This window comes from Synchiropus splendidus, chromosome 10 (genome assembly GCF_027744825.2).
Source record: "Synchiropus splendidus isolate RoL2022-P1 chromosome 10, RoL_Sspl_1.0, whole genome shotgun sequence".
NCBI classification, from domain to species: Eukaryota; Metazoa; Chordata; class Actinopteri; order Syngnathiformes; family Callionymidae; genus Synchiropus; species Synchiropus splendidus.
This window is the reverse complement of record NC_071343.1, coordinates 6,820,416-6,837,808: the sequence shown is the minus strand read 5'-3', so window position 1 is coordinate 6,837,808 and position 17,393 is coordinate 6,820,416. Positions and strand designations below refer to the sequence as shown.

General features: G+C 41.7%; 1 protein-coding gene across 4 annotated transcripts in view; it reads right to left on the bottom strand.

Annotated features, from left to right (window-relative positions):
* lrp1bb (low density lipoprotein receptor-related protein 1Bb) overlaps positions 1-17,393 on the bottom strand; it is a 281,286-nt gene that overhangs the window by 203,007 nt on the left and 60,886 nt on the right. The window lies entirely within an intron of this gene.

Genomic DNA, 17,393 nt, shown 5'->3' with positions numbered 1-17,393 from the left:
GATTTAGTTTTGATTCAGTAGTCGGCAAAATGACTCCAGCTCACACAAGCTATGAGCACATTCCAGAGACCTTCAGAGAGTTTGTGTGAAAAGGACTTTCCCATTAAGTGAAATAACATTCATACTGTTATTATAATATAGGTAAATATGGGACGTTTATTTTGAGTTGTAATGAGCGAAGGTCTGCACTCTCTTCTCCAGTTCATATCGCAGTGTAGCCAAGAGCTTGAATTTTAACAGGTTGTCATACTGTACAAGATATCATTCACTGCTAAAAAGTGGCTCCTCCCCCTTCAGGCACTTTGATCAACATTTCTTTGAATGGACAGTTTTTATTTATTTGTTTTCTATTCAGTATATGTCCTTCACATATGGAAAGTCATATATGTTCTTGTTATGAGCTGCTGAAGACATAAAAAGCATTACATTTGTAATGCTTGTAATGCTTTAAATAACAATTTTGACAAACAGGACCAAATCCAGGCCAGTTTCAGGTCAGACACTGTTACGGATCAACTGTCGGCTGTTCGCCAGCCAAAGCAGGTTATTACATGTAACAATAGTATAATGCAGTCTGGCTTAAATGTAAATCTTTATTCTGCCAAAAGAACCAAGACGACGTGATGCATCTTCATGGAGTCATATCCCTGCGAAATAATCTTTATAACAAGCGCATCCCTGCATGTGACACACAGCATGCCGTACTTGTACTTAAATGTCATGCGAGTCAAGTCTGATGGGGAATGTGGAGACTTGGTGGAGTGCTGCGATGCTCGGGATGATGATGATCAGCCTGACATCTCTGCCTCAGACAAAATGCAATTAAGACATTCCTGGAAACCAGTGTGCAGAGATCACCAAGACAACAACTTGTCCGCTGAGTTATCTGAAAAGAGAGAATACATAATGATGTACCGAGAGAAAGAGGAGCGTCTCATGGAATAACCAGCCCATAGAAGGAGCCGTTCTCCATGGCAGCGCTCAGCGACTCTGCATTCGAGCCATGAATCCGGCAGGGAAAATCAATGCTCCAGGAGTCTGTGGCCTTCATTAGATGCTACCTGCCCTTCACCAGAAACTGAGGTCACCTGTATTTTCTTTACAACAGCAGGGGCATGTCAACAAATTATTAAAAGAAGACACTGCATGAAAACTTTCAGAACACAATAGCGGAACAGCCTCCTGCTTCTTGGCATGGATCCCTGAAGCAGTAAACAATGAATGATTTATAGCAGGGAGGTCTTAAGTCGGGTGCTCTTTACTGCTCCATTACTGCACATACAAATAATGACGTGAGAGAACGCTGCATGCATCCGTGACAAAAACAGATGCTATAAACTTGTGTGTTTTGGAGAAAACACAGTAAACACAGTAAAAAATGCACAACAATGCTGGAATTCAAGAGGGGCCAAAATGGAAGCATCCACAGGTCAGAAAGTATTTTTCTTCTTCTGATCTTATGAATTATTTTACCATTTTGCATGGGATATAAAACAAACCTACGACACCTCCATGGCTTGAACCGTGGTCTCCCGGTATTTTGCATTTCACATTTATGCCAGGATTTTGGTTTCACCTGATCCCAAAATAATTTTGTTTTATATTATATATATTATGTTATACATGATATATATATTGTTTATTTTTCCTGTTTTTATATAGCTTTTATATATTGATGTGATGAGTTCAGCACATTCTTTATTTTTATTTATTTTTATGTAGGCGTAAGTGTTAAACAATAGCCGTTTTTTTCTCCCAGCATTGTGTGTTTGCTGCCTGTACACAGCTAAAAGACAAAGAGAGACAGGAGTAGACTGACATTTCTACTGTTGTGTAGGGAAGCGACAACCATTAAGAGAGCTCTTGATATAACTGCACAGCATCCAAAACAAACAACAGTTCGAATTGCTAACTGACATCTTGAGAGCACACATCTTTCCATGCGATTTCACATGGTATTTTGGAAGGACGGAACACTTGGTTCCACCAGAGACTGACAGTATTGGTCCGGTAGTACACTCATTTCAGATGTCATTTTTAACTTTCATTTGATCTTCTCGGCTGCCGTTGTTAAATCTCTCTCTGAACAGTCGACCGGCTCAAAAGAGGCATCCGTTGGTGAATTTCATTTGCATGAAAATGTGTCATTATGCTGCCAATAATAGTTCCCCCCCGCCCCCACTACACCTCGCTCCCTCCCCTGCCTCCATCCAAGGTCATATGACAGTTCCTCAGAAGACCTCTATTTTAACCAGAGGCGGTGGCAGGGATTTATACCCCACTCTGTGTCATGATTACCAATCAAGGAGAGTCATATCTGCTTAGGCAGACAGGGGTTTCGCCTTCAGTGCGGGGGTGAGGCACCTGTCAAGGTTTACCACCAAGTCAGTCCAGCGTGGCTTGATTCCCTGAGGGGCGCGTCGATGCCGTGGACGCTGCCTCCAGATTAAACTGCATTATCTGGGAGCAGCGCGCGCCGTTATGTTGAGGGACCACATCCCTCATGGCCCAACTGTACCTCTGCAGACAGTAAGTGAGCTATTCATTTTTCGACAAGTGAACACCTGTCTCACACCCTGGCGATGGATGAGCTCATTAAAGACAAGCCAGATTAGCTGTAAATTCCATCATGCCTGTGAGTACCGGGAAGCTGGTGGTGATAACTGAAACGTTCACGTTTGGTGACTGAATGAGCTGCGTTCACAAAGGTGTACAGCGGTACCTCGGTTTTCGAACGTCCCGGATTTCGAACAAATCAAAGTTCAAACAAAAAATTTGAGATTTTTTTGCTTCTGATTTTGAACGAAAATCCAGAACTCGAACTCGGTACAGATCACCGGCCCACTACGCGCTTTGTTATATAGAACTTTGGCGAAAAAAGCATTGTGAGAGCTTTAATGTCAATAAAAAATGTGAGGAGTTGATGATTCAAGTTCAGAACATTGCTGAGTTTGTTTCATGAGTAAGTTCATGAGCCTGTTTTCAAAACTAGTTTAGAAGTGATCCTCATGCATTTTTAAGCTGGGTGCACCACTGACCTTTCTACGTTGAAGACAGCACCACTGCACCTGCAGCTTATAGACCAGTGCGGCTTCTGTATGAACAAGATCAATTTTCCTTCATAAATTTGGTGGGTGCGGCTAATATTCCGGTAGTCCAGAATTTACGGTAATCTCGTGTCATTTGCTGTTTTGTTTCTTTGTTTGTTTTAAATACATGCCGATTGCTGTGGATAAATAAATAAAATAAATATCTACAGAAACAATAATGCCTAATGTATATTATTTTATTAACAAATCTTTTAAAAAGAACAACAAAACACATCCAATTATGTGAAATAAAAATTAAGATTAATGTATTACGCTGAAAATTAAATGAACAGAAAACAATATTAGGATGAAGTTCAGAGTGAAATGGCAAAAAAAAAACAATGCACCCAATTTCACTTTAGAGGTCTGAATTAATATTCATGATGTACCAACAGAGAAAGAATTAAAAAAAAAAGGTTCTTATTGGTCATCACCTTTTCCAAAGTATTATATTGAATAAAAGAGCAATCGGTAAATGGCAGCTCTTGCACCGTCTGTGGGCCGTAATAAACCACTTCCTATTGTTAATGTGACATTTCTGTCTCATTGCTCGCCGCCAGAGCATAAAGGAACGTGATTAAGATGGACTTGCCCTTTCTTAAGTTTTTTCTTTTTCACTCCTCAGCGAATTCTGCAACGTTGCAGGCCGGACTCGGCTTACACAGATCTGATTAGCTCCGTTCCATTTGAAGTGGAGAAACGTGTCTCTTTCAATGTGCCGCACCACACAAAGTAGCCCTATTAGGCAGCAGAGGACGGGAAGCCTCCGAATAATGGTCCGACTGTCGCGTCTCTCTGCTGAATTCAAGAACGCAAAAACATTATTACAAGTTCTCCTGAAGAAAAGAAAGTGGGATTCCAAAATATATTCTTTTTTTTTTCTTTTTTTTTTCATCGAATAAGTCTCTGAAGATACTGTGAAGATACTGAAACCAGGGAAATGTGTCCTTGCCTGCAGGGGACAAACAATTATTTCAGAATTTCAGATGAGAGAAAATCCTCCGACCAGACCCACAAAATAGAGACGCTATTACACATCTCATCTTGTTTGGAACTCTCACTGATGGGGGTAAAAGTGGTTGAGGAAATGGATGTCTAGAAGAAACAGATATTGAAAAGCCAAAATAGACAACAGATAACAGCAATATTGTCCAAGCAATGTTAACACTTTATATGTGACAGGAAGCATGACAACATTAAACAAGCCAAGCTGCAAATATGAAGCCAGTCGTAGTGACTTCTTTAAACAGGCAGGTTGCAGAGACCTATCATATCGGTGAGGGCAACATTTGAGTTTATTTGTGTTTATATGAACATTTTGGAGTAAATACAGTTTGAAAATTGCCACCAGTAGTGGAGACAAGGTTGTAGTCGTGTAGTTCATGCATTGACTGTGCGTCCGTTCACCATGACAGTCTCCACTGAAGGTGGCTAACTGTGACAGAGGCAGTGGGCATGTAAAAAATAGTAATAATAAATAATTAAAATAGCAATAATGTAGTCATTATCATTGTTGCATGAGAGAAGAGAATGAGTATCACCAGTGGATCACATAAAAATATGTAAAACTTGTGTAATTCACTATGGCGGCCAACAGGTGGCGTCATAATATACAAATGAGGTGAGTGACTTTACTCTGATCCCAAATTTCGGATGCTACTGATGCAACTATTTTACGGTATGCCTTCATCTCTAACCATTTTCACTACAGCCTATTGAAATAGTGACTTCAAAGTTGAATATTTCATTGAAAAAACCCGTCTTCTTAGCAAGGCTTCTATTGTGTCACTGGTTATGACCTCCGGAGGAATGGTAGACAGCAGTTTGCTTTGTCCTTGTCTTTGTGGTTGGCCCGACTGGCCTTGAGGATGGACTGCATGGAGTTTTCCAGTCTCTTTAGACAGTTGAAAGTTTGCCAGTGTGTTGACAGTTACCTGCAGCTAAGGGATGCTCAACAGGATTCATGGACACACCATGTGACCAGCAGTTCCCAGTGGCCATGTGCTCGTAGTAAAGCAAGGCTGGCCTTCAGAACAGGCTTGCCAGGGACCACTCAACACCTCTACGGTTAATGAAGGAGATGACCTTCTTAGCGCCAGAGGGAAGCTTGAATCCAGGATTCTCGTTCTTGGGGTTGTGAGGGATAATGGTCGTGTAGTGTCCTGACATCCACCCAGCTTCCTTCTGCCATGCATTTTCTTCTATATGAAGATGGTTGTACCCTCGGGAAAGCCACGTACGATGCTGCCTGCGATCACCTGAGCTTGCTTGACACGGTAGATCTCTTCGGTGTGGATGCCCCAAAGTGGTCCACCCTCTTATTAAAATGCTATACGTTACGGAAGGCCATCCAGGCCAGAGGAGGCCATGATGTTTGGCCTGTGAACTTGAGTCTGCAGCATTTCTCAGTCCTCAGGTATCACGTCACAAGCTCTGAAAACAGATAGAGCTCATCGGGTTGAAAAGGAGTTGCGGTGGCACCTTTGTAGGACGCCTCCCTGGTGAGGGACTCTCTCCTTGCAGTTGGGAGGAGACAGACCCATGGCACGCTACAGAGGCTATGTCTCTTGGAAGGCCTGGGAGCCACTCTGGCTTCTGTTTGTAAGCAGAGCACCAACCGCTGCCCCCTCGACCTGACCTCATATCAACCAAAATGGATGGACGGATCTATTTATGACCCCTGAAGCGGGTAAGTGTGTTGATTATACCCCACAGCTAGAGTCAGGAAGGAAACAGCAAACAACACACATTACTTGTTCAACAAGGTGGAGAACTTGAATCTATCTACATATTGGCCTGAAGCAAAGATGAATCCAGCTCTGTGAATACTTAAAGACAAAACATCTAAATTCCTATCAGACGAAGAACAGCAAGAAGTAGCTCTTTTACCCTGCGGATGAATGTGATTTGTACTGAAGGAACGCCTGTCGACAAAATATGCAGAGGTATGAAGTGGATATACGCCGTCATTCGATTTTAAGTGCAGATACAAAAGGTAAATTGTCACTGACAACACTCAAAACATTCATTTTCTAGCACAGTGAGAACCGGTTTCAAGGTTAGTGAATGCAACATTAGTATTCAATGAGAACAGTCCCACCTCTCTTTAAAGATCGCACTTTTATACTTCTCACAGATACACGCGTCCATGAGCACACAGAATAACTTCAATGACAAAAGGAACCTGATTCCCTCTGGTCATATTAACTGCCACAGTTCTCTTCAAGTTGGATTGCAACAAGTTGCGCGTTGAAATTAGCTTGCAGAGTCTGCTCTGTGGACAGAGATAGGACGGGCGTGTGTACAACCATTAATTATGTTTGACAGCAGCACTTTATATTAACTTGAAGGTTGGGAAGGATAACTACGTGCTTGTGTGTGTGCGCTCACAACCAGACTTCGTATCTCTCCTGAGTTGGATCGAGGTGAAGACAGAAGCAAACCTCAGAGGTGGAATTTTAAGATGTGATTCTAGAATTACGGACAAAAAAACGGACTATCTGGGGAAAAAAAGCGAGTGCGTTCCGAAAAAAAAATGTATTTGAAACACCAAAATTGCAGTTTAAACAGAGCCCTGAATTGTGATACTCTCAACCCATCCAGCGTTTGGATCTCTCCACCTACTGCAAGCTGGGATCGACTCCAACTACTCCTGACCGTGACCTACGAAGGAGGAGCGGCGGATTATGAATAAATGAACGACCTGGGAGTCTTCCATATGCTCCGAACCGACTCCAGTGATTCCAGTGTCAGGTGTTGATCTGATGCAAATGATCAGAAACCATGACAAATGAAAATATCCTTCAGAAATCCCAGTCTTATAAATCACTGAATCTCTGCATTCTCCTTGAACGTGGGTTTCAAACCAGAGTCAACATCATTATTATGCTACATTTGTCAGGATGTACCGCTGAGCTCGGTGTCAATCTTTCATGTGGATTTTTTCATACGCACATTCAGACTTTCTTTATGCTCCAGTGAAGGCTGCAGATTCAAGCATGAGCACTCGCATATTGAAATTAATTTTGAGGCGAAAACAAGTGATTAAAAAGGTAGTTCTGACGATGAGGATGTGTCCAAGAGAGGCAGACAACATATTAGTATTCATCGAATTTAGCAAAATATTGGCCCTCATTATACCAGCCTTAGTGGAAAATGCAAAAACAGCAGGGAGTTTAAATTCTGCATGCTCCGGGATGAGATTTTCATTTTTTTCCAAAGTAGTGTTTCTCAATATGTTCTCTACGGGAACGGCACACGAGTTGTGATGGGCAGATGAGGCTTCATGAAACACTGCCCTCATTTTCAGAGCCCACTAGATGGCACTCGCTGCACTAAAATTTCTGGATTTGACACTGTTTCATGAAGCCTCGACTTCAAGGTTTTCACCAGGAGTTTTTGATAACATAGCTCGATGAACTGAACTTCAACTGATCTCAATGCAAGTCACACTTGACTACAAACAGTAACAACTGCAGGAAACTATCCCGGGAAAATCTCAGAGTTAGGCGACAAAATCCAACCTGGCACCCCACCTCCTCATACAAGGGCAATGCATGTTTACATTCTGTACCACTTCCTGTAGTGATCATAACCACATCACACCTCAGAAATTCTCAGAATGAAACTGCTATGCGTAGGTATATTTAAGTCTCTGGTGTCATAAAATGTAACACATTTTCATCAGTAGTCATAAATATAATTGTAGTCATGATGCTTTTTCCCATTTTCAAAACATACTTTATACTCAAAGTTAAGGTATTACATCTCTTTGGTGCTTTTCATGCATATTACACAACAGACAAAAGCATGGGTCTCAAGAGTCTCACAGAGTCTGGAGTAAAACAATGACTCATGCAGCCAAAGGCATCATATTTCTGACTTTTTATGTGTTTCCACTTAAGTCCAGTGCAGTCAAGCCTGTGTTAAACCAGCTGAAGTGACCCGGAAACGTGTTCTCAACTTCAAATATCAGTATCTTAAACACATTTTTTTTTACTTGATGTCAATGCTCAAGACAAAATTCTCATCTTCAAGGTAGTAATATATCATTTCCATTTTACTACCATTTATTCCCATTGATTAGTTTCGGGGAGGGGTCGGAGGGCATCCCAACTACCTCGGTGATGGGCTGTTGAGGCTTCATGAAGCAGTCTCTTCATTTTCACTCCTTCACTCTCGGTTTAAAAATGATGAGAGGTTTCAGGAAGACGCTGTTTAAATTCATAGACTTTAGTGTAAAGACTGCCATCTAGTGAGCTCTGAAAGTGAGGACACTGTTTCATGAAGCCTCATCAACCCATCACTTTCCAGAGCGCCAAAATACCTTCCATACCAAACTCTCCATTTTCAAATATCTGTCATTTATAAACTCCTCAGCACGATAAAACATTCGTGAATATTCTAAAAATCAAAGGTTCATGTGTTAAAAACTCGATTTTGCCTCCCTGCAAGTGTTTGACCTTTGTGTGTTTCACATTAACAAGCCAGGCAGCGACCTCAGAGTTTTTACCGAGGGGCTGGTTTCATTTTCAAAGGCGCCCTTGTGACCTTTGAGCAGCCCTTGTTAAACGTCCAGATCAACAGAAGAACACAGCCATGTTGTTGCCGTGGCACAAATAACACAGCACACACATCAAGAATCCTTCACTGCGAGAAAACAAACAACTTGATAATCAAACCATAGAGAACCCCAGGGCGCTTGTTAGCGGTTTGAATGTGAAAGTATGTGTATCAACGTCATGACACGTGCTGACAGCGGGTAAATTAATTTTCGTTGGAGCGCGTCTCGACATTGTGAAAGTGAAACAGAAAGTGTATGAAGCTCATTTGTGTTGCATCGTGCAGATCATGGTGTTGTCCTACTTCCTGCTGAGATGACTTGGCTTTTAACATTTCAGTAACAAGTTGTCATGGCAACGTTTAAGACTGGTAAATCCGGTGAGCGACGAGCAAAGCAGGGGGATAATTCGTCGACGCCAGCTGTGATTCACCTGCCAGGGACGTGCAGCACAGCTCTGAAGGCCAGTGGACTATTTGTTAAAAGAAGACTGTCCTCCAAAGACATTTCCTAGCGCAAGAACAGGAAGTTACATTGTTTGGCAAGAAAAAATGATTTTTTTATTTGTTTTATTTTCACACCTGTAGCGACACAAACTTGGGAAATAGTTTCAATGACATGTAGTTTACATGTTTATTTGATTTGTTGTATTTGCTGTTGCAGATGCAGCAGTTTCTCATGTAAATCTAATCTAAAATGTGAACAAATCAAATGAACAAAAAGGATCACGTCTAAATATGTTCTGTACTTAGGTAGAATACAGCTTTATATTGCAGTTTGGGGTTTTATAATGGGTGTTGTAATGGTGTTGTCTTACTCCCAAGGCTCCCACTAGCAAGTTGGAAGTGGACTTTTGCGTCCAGTGTTGACACAGAGATCACCGTTTTGCATTTTATGTCGACGCAAAGATGTTTCCCCTCCCACGTAAGGGCGTGTACAGGTGGTACCCATCCAACAAGCCACTGTGACTCAACCCTGTTTGAGGTGCTTTATATGCCACAAGTTTATACCAGCTCTTCACAGACGGCTTAACCCGCAAAATACATCGAAAATAGTCTCTACTTGATACCTCGGACTGACAATGTGTGTTTTTGGCCACTGCCAACTCCGCTAAAAATCAACTAAATTCCCAGGGAAGTACATTCAAAGTACATTCACAGTCTCACGATCCAACTCCAACTTGTCATGTTCTTATGAGTAGAATTTATTTGGAGGCACCTTGCGGCAGCTCCCACAATGTCAATGTCGGCGCGCAGATTGGCTTGCATTCACTCTGTATTCCATGTTTCAAGAGAACACGTAGCACCAATGTCTGGTGAGAGTCCAGACCATGACTAGTTTCAGTAAAGCAGCATTATACCGTGACACATTTTATCACTCCTTCCAAAAAGATTTAAGATAGAGGCAGCCGTTCTCTCCGTACTATTTGCTTCATGGAAGTAAATGAAAATTACTATTGTATATAAACTTCTGACTCAGCTGTCTCTTAATGCTTCACCTCAATAGCGCCGTCAATTTAAAGCCAAATCCACAAAACATGCCTCAACCATCCAGACACGTCGACACTAGGACACAGGGAGAGACGAGGCAGGTTTAGAGGGAAGGTGGGGGAGCACAGATGGTTTGGGCACGTGGAGGGGAGGCATGTTCGATGAAAAGACGGAGGTACGGGGGGGAGAGGAGGACTTGTTGTGGCAACCTCTGATGGGAAATGCCTCAAGAGAAGGAATTACAAGCTGTTGGTCATCTGAGCTCTGTTTCCATTAACTTAGATGATCTAATATTACTTCTTAATCGTGCAATAATTCATTGAAAATGCACAGCATAAAGACGTAAAATAAAATAAATAAAGCAGCTGCTGAATAAAAAGAGAATACTGGATTCTGGGAATCTTCTCACACTGATGCATATATTCCGTGTTATTTACGTTGATGAATTTCCTTGCGCTTAGATGTCGCAGATCTCCGTGCTCCTACGACTAAAAGAATGCAGCAAAAAATATTGCTCATTTATTTGCTAATAGAGATGAAAAAGGCTTTCAAGCTATTAAATATGACAGGCGAAGTAAGGGATTTGGATTTTGCATGGGTACCCAAGCCATTCATTACAGCACGGCGAGGGAAGAGAAAAGAGGACGGCAGTGCTGAATTTGCTTTTAGTTACAAGCTTTGTTTGTGATTTGTCGTGAGTAGCCGCTGGATAATTGCGCCGCTTCCTCAGCAAAGGCAATAGCTGTCCGCTAAAACTATTCATTTCAACGCGGTACATCAAAAGACGAGGTGGCGCCTAATCGCAGACGCGTCACTATTAAGTTGTTTTTATGAGCAGCTCAGGCATTTTGTGCTTCGATTGATTCTGCTGCTAAAAACACGATTAAAGTCCAAGACATTCCAGAGATGAACCGAGAACATTTGACAGGAGTTCAGCTCTTCCAGTGTAAGAAAACGCCACCGCGACATTTTATATATTCAGACATGAGTCATTTGGACCGTGCAGGAAACAGGTGTTGCACCACCTGACTAAACATATAGTCTCATTTAATGAGTCATGTTGTGGGTTTCAATCCCAGACTCCCCACTCGGAAAACATTCTCACATTTGGAGTGAGCGTTTTGACTCGCATTCATAGTGACAGTCTGTTGAATAAATACTGTTTAGTGTACATAGACATGGATTTTAACCTGGAAAACTGAAGGATAAAAAGCATGTACCATGGAGCACATGACCACTCATGGACATAGCAGCATGCTCCCATGAAAACTAAATACCAGGAGGTGAAATGTGTGGCAGGCAATGTTGAGAAATAGGGATCTACACAGTTTTTGTTATTGTTATTTCCTCAACAAAATAAAAACTTTTTTTATTTCAGTTACATGACGTTAATGTAGGGAGAAATCAGGTCACTAGTTATGGGCAGATGAGGCTTCATGAAACAGTGTCCACATTCTCAGTAGGTAGTGCTCTTGGTTTAGAAATGATGAGAAGACGGACGGACGGACAGATAGATAGATAGATAGATAGATAGATAGATAGATAGATAGATAGATAGATCGATAGATAGATAGATAGATAGATAGATAGATAGATAGATAGATAGATAGATAGATAGATGGATGGATGGATGGATGGATGGATGGATAGATAGATAGATAGATAGATAGATAGATAGATAGATAGATAGATAGATAGATAGATAGCTAGATAGATAGACAGACAGACAGACAGATCGATAGATAGATAGACAGATAGATGGGTGGACAGATAGATAGATAGATAGACAGACAGACAGATAGATAGATCGACAGATAGATGGGTGGACAGATAGATAGATAGATAGACAGATAGATGGGTGGATAGATAGATAGATAGATAGATAGATAGACAGACAGACAGACAGACAGATAGATAGATCGACAGATAGATGGGTGGACAGATAGATAGATAGATAGACAGACAGACAGACAGACAGACAGACAGACAGACAGACAGACAGATAGATAGATAGATAGACAGATAGATGGGTGGATAGATAGATAGATAGATAGACGGACGGACGGACGAACACGAAAATACGTTGACTGGTTGGTCAGCTAAACCCAGGCAGAAGTGACTTCACCTCAATGGAAATCGACTGGATATGACCGGGGGTGGCCTACTTCCACCTGCTTGGCTGCACCGGCTTCACATGATAAATACTCACATCCGCAGAGAGATAAACAGAGCCTGTTGTTATTGATGCACTCAATTAATAATCCACATGCCACTTCATAGGGTTCACACATGCACCATTTAGCTCAAGGTCCCATCTCCGCAACAGCCGGCGGATTTCTGGCAAAAGCAAAAATTTAAAAAAAACAAGGTATTTCAGTTTAAGGCGAAATGCGGGTGCTTTATACTTTGAACCAGTAATTAATTTGACTTGTTGACGACAGTTTTTTTCAAAAGATTGCCTGCAAAATAAAATAAATAAGGTTGCTAGTTGAGGAAGAAGGACTTTCATCTGCAACATCTGCTCACTTGTTCTATTAATTTCAGATAAGCAGGGTTTTTATGAACCTTCTTTAAGTCGTCTTAGATCCCAGACTTGAAAGGCAGGTAATTACGGAGCTTTTAAAACTGCAAACTTTCAAATCAAATACGTGTCTGTTCCCACGCCAGGATAAACACCGACAGAGTTGAGAATATGAGACTGAGGACTGGACAAGCATCGTCGTTTTCTCCCTTCTGACCTTTGCGCATTTTAACCAGTGCGTAAGCTTCATGTAAAGCAAACATGCCGTGGTCAACTTAATGCCCATCAAATATCAAACACGCGTGTCCTCGCTGGAAGCGTGTCCGTGACCGAGGCTGAGCTGTCGAGCGAAAGCCGCGGAAATGCATCTCCCTTGATGGTGAAGTGGCCATCTGAAGGTGATAAACACGAGCGGCCCGAGGTTAGCATGAGTCACTGACTTCATGTCCTCCGTGCCAAAACAGTTACTCCAGAAACCCAGCAGGTCCACACCCGAGGCAAGGTAGCTGCCGCATTCACTCTCTCCAATCTTTCTGACTTGACAATGCCAGAACGAGTGTCCCAACAGCCACAAAACTAAATCCGAGCGGACAAAGATGCCCCTGGACAATGTTGATCTTAGAGGGCACGATTTGTTTTTAGAAGTCTTGTGCCATCGGGATGCAGACGAACGCACAAAAGGTTAATATGGGGTCTTGCAGTATGTGAGAAACTATTCACTTGTGAGACACACGACTTCATATGTTCAGTGTTGTAGCCTGACAACTGCAGCCTAAGTCGATACTAGTCGTAGTCGCAAGTTTTCGGCGACCAAAGCCACTTACCCGCACCTCTCCAGTTGTGACAATCTGCTGGGGACGGGTCTATACATAATGGGAAGTCGACATGGCAGGGCAGAGAGGCAGAATTGTAGCTCTTTATCCACTATGGAAGTACGCCAAAAGCAAAAAAAAAAAGAGTTGGACACTGTCTCTGTCCAAAAAAGTGGGCTTTGTGTGGGTGGTTACAGCCACTCCACCTAAGTCAACACATTGTCCGTGATCATTTCCGAGAACAGAGCCAAGGACCAATGCAGCGTCTGTTAAGAAATACATCATTTCCTCTGGTAACTTGCAGATGTCGTAAATCCTGCCTCCGAAAATGCATATCTCGCTCTTAGGTTAGGGAGGGACATTGGGGATGCGTCACACTCCACTTTCTGCCAAGGGTTGTTTTCTCTTCTCCACACACACACACACACACACACACACACACACACACACACACACACACACACACAAATCATGTAGGCCATCGCAACCAACCAGCTATTTTCAGTAGTATAGAAATTCCGACACTCGTGAACACATTATTATTGGTCAGCGCTTCACCTGAGAGAGCAGAAAAAAAATTAAGCGGAGCAGCGAAAGTAAACCAGAACCATGACTTGTGGACTTCCTCAGTTTAGTGGTGCCACGGCATACTAGCATGTTCTACGGTGGCCTGAAGTGGACAAAAAGCAAGCGTCACTAAAGTGGGATTCAGGCATAAGGATAAATATTTACAGAAACTTAACTCCCAAAACCCTCTTTCTTTACTTGAAAAGAAACCAGAGCAGCTTTTAATTGGTAAACTATTGAAAAATAATTCAACAGTGGCACAGTGGCCATGACACAGACTGCATCCGGCACGAACACACAAAGGGACATTTCAAATATATATTCCATGACTATTATTTCAACATTATATTTCCACTTCATTCCGTTATAGACAACTTTACTGTGGTCTCTTTTATTCAAGAGTTCTATAACGTTAAACCGGTGTCTACTGTGTATTTAGGGTCTGTTGTTCTTATGTATCTATCCACAGTCAGTTATGCCACAACGTTTTATATTCCTATGTATTTCTCTCAGGTTGTTCATCATGGTTTTAACAATGTTTTCTTCCTTTTTAACAGGGCCACTATTGTAGTCAATACCATGTGAAGACCAGGTCATACAGAGTCCAAGACCAAGACCTGAATACAAAACCACCTACTAGTTTGTTCCAAAGCATTTCAGTTGTAGATTTTTTTAAATAAAAATGAAAATAGATGTAAAACAATAATAAATAAAAACAAAATTGAGAGTTTCTTTCACAGTAAGAAACAAATGTTTGTCAGTTCTGTCTCGGTCTGGATCTTCTAGTTGGTCTTGTTCTGTGTATGTTCCGCGGACTGTAAATGAAACGTACTGTGTTTATTTCAGCCTGATCAGCTCAAGCAGGTAGCGCAAGTAGCATGTTCTACGGTGGCCCGAAGTGGACAAAAAGCAAGTGTCACTAAAGAGGGATTCATGAGAAAATATTTCCATAAACTTAAAAACTTGTAATAAGCCTGTGCTACAGAAGCCTTTATCGTAGCTTAATCTTAAGTAAAACCCCTTTTAATACCGCCCACAGAACTTCTCAAAACCAACTGATGCCCTTGTATCTACCAGTCCTATCTTCACCGAGCTAAAGCAGGCATGAAACGTTCATATTCCTCTCCCGTAATTTGACTTTTTCCTTTTTTCAGAAAACATGTTTGTGAATGTGTTTACAGTCCAAAGCTAAAAATCAGAAGGGAAATGTTATTGGATGACAAAAATCAATCCATAAAAGCTCCTGGAGTCAGTCGCAGCATAAAGCTTTATGAGACGCAACAAACCCTTTATAGACTTCAACCATGTGTTTTGGCTTGAAAGCTTTGTGTAAAACAGCAGCATTCGGATCGGAGATGGATGGCAGTTTACGCCGATGACAGATTTATGAGCAACCTTCTCAAGTACAAGTGGTCTCTGATCTAGTGACTGGTAGTCTGAATTCAAACACTGCTAGTCACCATGGAAATATTGTACAAATCCAGGTGAAAGGTGTGACTGTCTAACTGATATTTCTAAATCATTTGAATTAAAATTGTGTGTATATGTTCAGGAGCTAGAAGGACTACTGAGCTGTTGTGCCTACACATAAACACATCTGCATGTTTAATATAAAGGTTGTGCCAAAATAATCCGGCTCTATGCAAAGCTCCCATCGGTCTTTTCCGGCACACGAATCAGAAGTAGCCCAAATGCGCAGCACTGACAAGGCTGAGATGAAAGAAAGGCCCTCCAGACTTAACAAGGAAATACGTGGCTTCAAGGGCAAATTAGCTGCGAGCGTTCCCAAAGGGAAGGATGGAAATGCTATGATGGAGGTCTGCGCTGATAATACTCAGAAGGTTTTCAGTTATTCACTTAGTGGGCATTATGTGAGAAATCGTCAGACATGAATGATGCTCATCTGGACACGAGAGATGCAGCGATAGCTGGACAATCCTGAGACGTATTCTGCCTGAATATATTTATCCTGCCGTTGCACTGAGACTTCACGTCCTTCCACGTCTCTTCCCACCATGAGTTTTTTTATACTTGGACGCTGTTGAAATTAATGAGATTTGCTGTGTTCGGACTTTGGGGAGACTGTGTATTCCGTGGTTTATCTCCAGCAGCTGTTCATCGGTTGTAGCAAGTAGCAGAAGGCAGCATCATGGCATCAGCCTTTCATCCCCACTATAAAAAGTCTGCAGGCCGTTGGCTCCATGTGACGAGGAAAATAACTCTCTCTACACCCTCTTTACTCCCGCAGCATCATCAGCCTGTGTTTTTGGACTGGAGTTCAGATGCGTCCTTCATGGACAAAAAAGAAAATTGGCAGAAATTCCCCCAGAATTGTAAGCCAAGCTTATTACATTCTAGGGTGACATTATTCATTATGGCTCGTCCCTTCTACTGTGGAACGTTAAAATGCACATATGAATGCACATGTAAAACACGTCGGAACTTGTTTTGTACAAACCCTTTCCCATTCAAACACACATTTTTAATTATTATGTATTGTAGGCCCATTTTTCCACTGAAACCACAGTGAAAAAAAAACAACTGAACCAAAATCAGGTCTCAAGAGATGAATAATCTTGAGTTATGTTTTGTTAACCTCAGCGGTGTCTCAGTTTAGTGGTGCCACGGCATACTGCAGTCACAAGTATCATCTATTTTCATATTAGGTGATGCGTAATGTCATTGGCTTAACTCCCAAAACCCTCTTTCTTTACTTTAAATAAAAGAGAGGGGCTTATAATTGGTAAACTATTGAAAAATAACCAGAACCAGAACCATGACTTGTGGACTTCCGCAGACTGTAAATGAAATGTACTGTGTTTATTTCAGCCTGATCAGCTCATGCAGGTAGCACATGTGGCATGTTCTACGGTGGCCTGAAGTGGACAAAAAGCAAGCGTCACTAAAGTGGGATTCAGGAGTAAGGATAAATATTTACAGAAACTTAAAAACTTGTGAAATGCACATACTAATGCACATGTAAAACACGTCGGAACGTGTTTTGTACAAAGCCTTTGCCATTCAAAAACACATTTTTAGTTATTATGTATTGTAGGCCCATTTTTCCACTGAAACCACAGTGAAAAAAAAACAACTGAACCAAAAATCAGGTCTCAAGAGATGAATAATCTTGAGTTATGTTTTGTTAACCTCAGCAGTGCCTCAGTTTAGTGGTGCCACGGCATACTGCGGTCACAAGTATCAGCTATTTTCATATTGGGTAATGAGTAATGTCTTTGGCTTAACTCCCAAAACCCTCTTTCTTTACTTTAAATAAAAGAGAGGGGCTTATAATTGGTAAACTATTGAAAAATAACCAGAACCAGAACCATGACTTGTGGACTTCCGCGGACT